Source organism: Alosa sapidissima, chromosome 19 (genome assembly GCF_018492685.1).
Source record: "Alosa sapidissima isolate fAloSap1 chromosome 19, fAloSap1.pri, whole genome shotgun sequence".
NCBI lineage: Eukaryota > Metazoa > Chordata > Actinopteri > Clupeiformes > Clupeidae > Alosa > Alosa sapidissima.
Window position 1 is genome coordinate 27,275,055 of NC_055975.1, and position 7,500 is coordinate 27,282,554.

At 45.3% G+C, this 7,500-nt stretch overlaps 1 protein-coding gene across 5 annotated transcripts in view; it reads left to right on the forward strand.

The window, feature by feature from the left end:
- Nucleotides 1-7,500, forward strand: part of foxn3 (forkhead box N3) — a 70,531-nt gene that overhangs the window by 13,773 nt on the left and 49,258 nt on the right. Inside the window, exons 1-2 of one of the 5 annotated variants that reach the window (XM_042072256.1) lie at nt 11-236; nt 418-612. The exons of 1 other annotated variant lie outside the window; for it this stretch is intronic. The gene's annotated coding sequence lies outside the window, so the exon portion shown is untranslated. Of the gene's footprint in view, nt 1-10; nt 237-417; nt 613-2,786; nt 3,177-4,268; nt 4,744-7,500 lie in introns of those variants that run through there. 3 more of the 5 variants (XM_042072255.1, XM_042072254.1, XM_042072258.1) reach the window with 3 other exon arrangements.

A 7,500-nucleotide genomic window follows, 5' to 3' on the forward strand; every position in this document is an offset into this window, starting at 1 on the left:
AGGGAGAGAGGAAGTGTGATGTTAATGCACAGCTCGGCGTTTGGGGGGAAATATAATATTGTTAATGTGGTGTCAGACGGCTGTGGGTACGAAGACGAATGGCCGGGCGCCCCTGGGGGTTCATGGGTGAGGGAATTAACACGGCTTGTCAGTCTCCGCCCTGGACGGCCCCGGTTGCCATGGTGACGGACGCCCGTGCGCGGTGACACACTTGCGGAGGCTGGAAGTGGCGTGCGGTACGGCACAGTACAGCACAGAACAGAACACCTCTCCTCTTTCCTTCTTTCTCTAACACATACACACACACACACACACACACACACACACACACACACATACACACACACACACACACACACACACAGACCCACCCACCCACACACACACACAGATCACAGCTTCTCCTCTCACCACCAGATCACACATCAGGCCCAGTTGTGGCCCAGATGTGGCGCTGACTTGACCCAGCCAGCAGAGCCGAGCCGAGCCGAGCGAAGGGATTTAAAGGCTGAATAATCTACTCTAATGACCTCTGTGGAGGGCAGATCTGGGCAGCTTTGGACCCCATCAGTCGTGTCTGTGCATTAATGAGCCGCGCGCCCCAGTGTTGAGGTATAACATTCACTGTAATCTGCTTAATGGCTACGCGCAGCATAAAAAAAAGAGATTTCCAGGAGCGTTACGAAACCTGGAATGTTTGTTAGGTTGCCATTAGTGACGGGGAAAGATGGGTGAGGGTCTCATATTTATATATATATATTTATATTTATATTTATAAATATATATTTATTATTAAATAATAATTTATTCTGTGCTGTTATACATATGCATATTGTATGTGTACATATGTACACAGGGATGGGAATCACATTGGTCAACTCATGATCCAATATTCTATTGGTCTTGTAGGATGCCAAAATATGAATAATAATATATATATTGCAAGCAGAAATATCACAATATATCACCATGTCAGGCCTGTACATTTTTTGGTCCCAGCTTTAGTAAGTAGAGCACAGTCTCTGAGTTCTTCCCTTGGTGAGGTTCGCTGCAATTGTGTGTGTGTGTGTGTGTGTGTGTGTGTGTGTGTGTGTGTGTGTGTGTGTGTGTGTATGTGTCTCCATTGACATGCCTCCTTTCTGAGTGGAGTGGGGAGGTGTCCGTTCGTCAGAGCTTTGGCTGCGTGTGTGCAGCCCTGCTGGGCTGTAGGCGTCGGATTACACGCCGGCACCAGGGACTCAAGGAATCTCCACTGCCTTCACCACTGCCCTGCTTGTAAACACCTCTCGTGACATCACCGCTCAGAATAGGCTGCTGCAGCCGCACACACACACACACACACACACACACACACACACACACACACACACACACACACACACACACACACACACGCATACACACACATATGTAAACACACACTCCCTCTCACTCACTCTCTCTCTCTCTCTTGCTCTTTCTCTTTCTCTATCACACACACATGCATGCCTAGCACACACAGAAGCACACACACACACACACACAAACTCACACACACACAGACTTAAACAGGTCAGACTAGAGGCTGCACAGCAGTCACTCTGGACTGAGGGAAGCTTTGCTATTACTGTAGTGTGTACTCACACAGGGAGTTGAGCTACAAGCTTTCCTTTGACGGCCTCTTATATAAAACAGGCCCTTTATGTAGAAGGTGAATGTTTTTGTGTGTGTGTGTGTGTGTGTGTGTGTGTGTGTGTGTGTGTGTGTCTATGTGTGCCTCCTCTATGTGTACAAAGCCTTTAGTTTGATCAAATATAATCCATTTGCTGGAGAGCCTTTCATAAAACAGTCATAAATAATCTTAGCAAGCACCAACGGACAGCACCAGTGTTGTTAAGTCATGGAAAGTCTTACCCAATACTTGGCTTCAGGCGAAAACAGTATTAGATGGCGAAGGAAGGGGGAAAAAGCACACAGCAGCAGAGGGAGGGGGAAAAAACAGATATTGTGGTGGTGATTAAAGCTAGACTGGGACGCACACACACACATGCATACACACGCACACACAGCTAGACTGGGACGCAGCCTTCGCCCCTCGGAGAACGCATCTGAGGAGCCGTGGTGGCTCTTTCCCCCCCTGTTAGCCTAATTGGCGCTATTTGGCTGTGTGCTGGTGGTTGGTTTGCTGAAGTGGCTAAGCCTTTGAGTGGTGTAACAGAGCCGTGCAGCACACACACACACACACACACACACAAACACGATCACAGCACACACACGCTATCTCTGCTCCAGACCTGATAAGGAGTCTGCTTAACAGCCAGGCACACCTCAGATATTTACCACTTCAGCGGCACACGCTCACAATGCCCTTTGACCCCACTACAGGGACACACAGACAGAGGTATGCACACAGGCACAGACACACACAAACACACACACACACACACACACACACACACACATATAAACAGACACACCTATACTCATGTCCTCTGCTAAGATTGACAGCATATTATTTTTTTTTCACCTTTGAGGAGAGAGGGATTTTCGCTGAGAATGTTTTGTAAAATGGCTGCATGAACAGAGATTAAACACTAACAGATGCTGATCTCACTAAAGCATGTGGCTTTTTATGCTGCCATTTAAGACTAAATAAACAACTCCCTCTAGTTTGCTTTTCCCATGTGAACATCTGACATTGCCGTGGCTTGTATTCATTGAAGCAAATATGTGTGTTTGTGTTTTTTTGTGTGTGTGTGTGTGTGTGTCTGTGTGTCTGAAACAAGCCATAGGGGTCAGCATCTCCCTGACAGGTTAGCAGCATCTGTCATGTGACGCCTATTCAGGGAGGGGTTAGCCAGGGCTCCGCCCTCTTATAAAATGTTTCCCAGGTAAATACCGCACCACAGGTGAGTTAAGGCTTGTCGTTCCCAGGTAAACACCGCACCACAGATGAGTTAAGGCTTGTCGGCTATTTGACGTTGGTTCTGGAGAAACGGATCAGGAGGACGAGAGGGAGGGAGGGAGTGTGTGTGTGCTTGTGTGCCGGAGGCTTCAAGCCTTACTCTCGTGTTGTTGTTGAGATAGAACAGGTGTGTTGTGGTTGAGGACGTACACTTAATTGGCTTGGGAGAGCAGTGTTTTGGTGGGGACTGCAACTGAGGCCAAGACTCCCATAAATGATGCCACAGACACAGGTAACTCCATTACAGCTACTGTTTGTGCCAATCTAGCACTTTCAGCCTGTAGAACTGAAAACACCACAGAGATATGTTTCACAGAGAGATGTTTCACAGAGATGACAATTAAATCACCTTGATCTGAATAATGCTGTGACATCTGATAGCCTTCCTCTGTGAGTTTGGTGTCTTTCAAGTTATTTGTGAGTTGGGCTCTAGAATTGTGTGTGTATGTGTGTGTGTATGGGTGAGTGTGTGTGTGTGTGTGTGTGTGTGTGTGCTATATGTGATGCTCGCAGCAGAATCAGCAGTTTGCCCAGTGATTTATCACAGGTGTATGAATGGCCTCATTACCTGTGTGTGTGTGTGTGTGTCACCTCGGATGAGTCAGAGTGTTAGGGACGGTCGTACTAAGCGTACACTCGCGCACCTACATTGCAGAGTGGCAGCAGCCTGGCAAATGATTGCCTTTAATGAGGACAGCCTGTATCTATTTTGGTGTGTGTGTGTGTGAGAGAGAGAGAGCGTGAGTCTCCTATGTGTCAAGGAGGAAGTGTGCAGTTCAGAATCACTGCATCTAACAGAGGACACTGGGGGAGCTGGAGCTAATAGAGCTGTTCTTTCTCTGTCTCTTTCCCTGCATTATGATCCTAAGTAGAAGGCTCTGTGGCAGTTCATTTGGTGATGTAGCTGTGTTGAATCTTCCTAGAGTGATGATAAGTCATCGTAGGCTATGCATTAGAAAAAGCCATACGTTAGAGCAAATCCTTCCTGCATATAAATCTCAAGGACATCAGCCTAATTTATGGCTGTCTTTATTTTTCTTCACGGTCACCCATTTGGTCTTATAACCAGTTAGTGCCCCCTTACTGTAATATGGCATCAGTGATTCGTCCACTATAGTGCAACGGAAGCCGATTTGTTTAGGGTCATTTTAATTGGAGGCTACTCTCAATCTTAATCGGACTACTAGGCTACTGCAACCCATAATAATAATAAAAATACGCCGTTGGTTGAGATTCAGTCATTTTTCCTCGGAGGCACTGTAAAAGTTTATTTTTTTTATTTAATATTTCTATAACTCGATAACCATGTGGCACCAGTGCCCGCAGCTCAAAGACTTGGCCTTCGACAAACAAATGTTGATGCGCTTCGTCTTCGACAGATGGTATTTGGGCTCTCATACAGAGCCGGTCGCTTAATTATCTCCGTCTCTTCGCGCTTCTTGCGCACTCTCCGTGAATCGTCCCGTTAGTGCTTGCCTTGCCTCGATATGTCCAGCCCCCATTTCTCTCTGAGTCATGCGGGCTGTCATTACTCGCAGCCTAAACAGCTCATTCCTTAAGCCGTAATAGATGAAACGCACATACCCATACGCACAGTAACCATAAATCGTGATCTCTGCAACTACCGGAGGATTTGTAGTACGAGCTCCGAGCTCGTAGGAAGCCGTCGACCTCCGTATATCCACCGCTTTATCCCATGAGGTCCCACGGAGATTGCAATGGATGGTTCATCCGGAATTTATCTTAGGGTATTGACTCAAGGGGCACTTTTTTCGGTGTCCTGATATTTGATCGGCGAGGTAAGCGAAACATTTACGATCTTCCTCTGAAAAGGAGCTGTGTTTTTATAGATCCGATATATAGTGTTAACAGATCATGCAAGATACGTCTAAAATTAAAGTCAGATTGCATGTGCCATTTTTAGGATCTTTGGCGCGATAGCGAACTGAACTGCATTCGTTCTTAGCGATTTAGTTGTAAAGTTGTGTACGGACTGTAAGAAGGCTGTGTTGTTGACCAGAATCGACACTGTGTCCGCCTATAGTCTATTGTGATAATCTATTGGGATTTCATGTTTTGAAAATACACAAACATATAGGCCTACGAAAGAGTTTGTGCTGGAAGAGCGGATGTGTGGCAGACTGTTTGATAGCTGTCAGACCTGACAAGTGTTCTCGAATCACACTCAACTGTGGCATGGCAACAGTCATTCAGTCACTCACTCAATCAGAACTAGACATGGCCTGAAAGAGTTGCGTGTTTCTTCGGAATACAAACTAACGGTGAAAGGATGATGAGCGTAATCTCCGGGGGATGCAGTTGGCACTAGGCAGCAAATTAGGTCCAAACAGACGACTGTGTTGTCATAGCAACTATGCAATTAAATTACTTCACTGTCAAATCTAATATGATTTTCTAGTTCAGAGACTCACGGGACTGCAAGTCCCCTTTGAGGCCAAACATAGATCAGAAGTTTATTGGACAGATGAAACTCATTGATTAATGATTTGCAAAAAGAGAACTAGGCAGTGCTTTTGATGTTGAGCATGTGCAATTTATGCATTGCTGTAAGTGCTGTCGTAGGCTATGTGTTGCATTTTTTCCGATATGCTCAATTTCTTTACATGTCTGTCGCCTACTGAATTGGAATTGTTTCGCAGTAGCCTACATCGCGGCATTTGATCTCTCTGACATACTGTAGCTCTGTAATACAGTGTACTGAAATGTTATAGCAATTAAACAACAATGAAAACCAACTCGTCTTAGTTTCTGTCTCACTCTAGATCAAACTAGTCAATGTCAACAATTGAGATTGTGAAGTCCCTGCAGCCTGCGTCATTAATTGCGATAATGCAGCCCTGTGCTTTGCTGTGTGTGACCGTTTTGGTTAAATCAAATCTGTAGATAATGGTGGATTAAGGCTTATGGACATGTCTGCTGACTTAATTAGACAGACACAAAGAAAGTGAGACAGGCTCGCTGTATCTGGACTAGAGTGTTTGTGTGTATGTGTGTGTGTGCGTGTGTTGGGAGGGGGGGGGGGTGTATGGGGGGCAGGAGTCTGGTGGTTTCGTGACAGCTGCAAGTAGATCAATCATAGTGACACTAGATTTAGTAGGGGACCACCTGTTTGTTTGTTTGTTTATTTATTTAGTCACTGAGACATCTCAACACCCTTGTTTTTTTATTTAAATTTTATTTTGCCATGGCTTTGTCTGCTGCATGGCCAATGTACAGTATGTCCTTCCATGCGTGTCCAATTCAGAAGCTATGCAGACATGTAAAGACACACCAAAAAGAAATACAAGACATACCTCAGCCAGGAGCACAGTCTTTACATTGAAAACATAGGTCACAGCTAGCATGCAAGTAAGATGGTTCAGGACTCTCTCTCTCTCTCTCTCTGTATGTGTGTGTGTGTGTATGTGTGTGTGTGTGCGTGTGTGTGTGTGTTTGTGGTGGTGGAGTGTGAGGGTCTGTAGAGAGAAAGGGCCAGCAGTTTCATGACTGGGACCTCTGTCCATCTTTTTAACTCAATTGATTTACTGAAGTTGTGTGTGTGTGTGTGTGTGTGTGTGTGTGTGTGCGCGCGCGCGCGCATACATGCGGGTGACAGAGCCAGATTGAAAGAAAGAAAGATTGAAAGAGAGAGTTGGAGAAAGAAAGAGAAAGATTTACAGAATACGCCAGTGCAGTGGCCCAGTTGTAAGAGCCTTTTGTCTCCAGATAGGGATCTTCAGAGGAGTTAATCTCCAGAGTGAAGGCCCTTACTGAACACCCATGGAGTGGAATGGAGTGGCCCACTGCCACTGAAAGACTGCTATTCTTCCTCTTCTTCCTCTCCTCCTTCTTCCTCTTCTTCTTCTTCTTCTTCTTCTCCTTCTTCTTCTACTTTCCATTGGTCTGCTGTGATCCTCTTGAGAAGTCTTTGCTTCCTGTAGTTTTCCTGCTGTTTCAAGGTGCATGGGGGGGGGGGGGGGGCTTTAGAGTGTTTTGTTCCTTTTTTAGTCTTCGCCTGCACTACGGCCTCGAAGCTGTTCTCTTCTGATTGTTCTCAGGAACATGAGGCCCCAGCAGGCATGGGGTTAGCCGTGCCTGGACTGTCACTGGACAAGACTTAAATTCTTGCAATGGTGATACACATGCAGCACTAGGAAATGCTTATACATCCTTAGTACGTTCATGTGGATTTTTGATTTAATATCTTTTACTGTCCATATGAGTCATGTGGATTTGTTTTTTTATCATTCTGTGTATGTTGTACTGTATTTTGTGTGCGATGTCTTCTTGTAAGCTACTGAGACCTTTAATTTTCCCCTTGGGAATCAATAAAGTCGATCTATCTATTTCTATTTATCTAACCCACTGTTAATGAGAGTTGGACTTTTCATCTAAAACAGCTTGGGATAAGTTGGAGACAGACTCCATGTTGAAATGAATAGACAGGGAAGTCTACAGGCATATTGGTGTGAATGAAAATATGTTGATGTGTCATGCTGTGGAAATGAGTGTGTGTGAATGATAGGAGTGTATGTATGTATGTATTTATGTGTGTG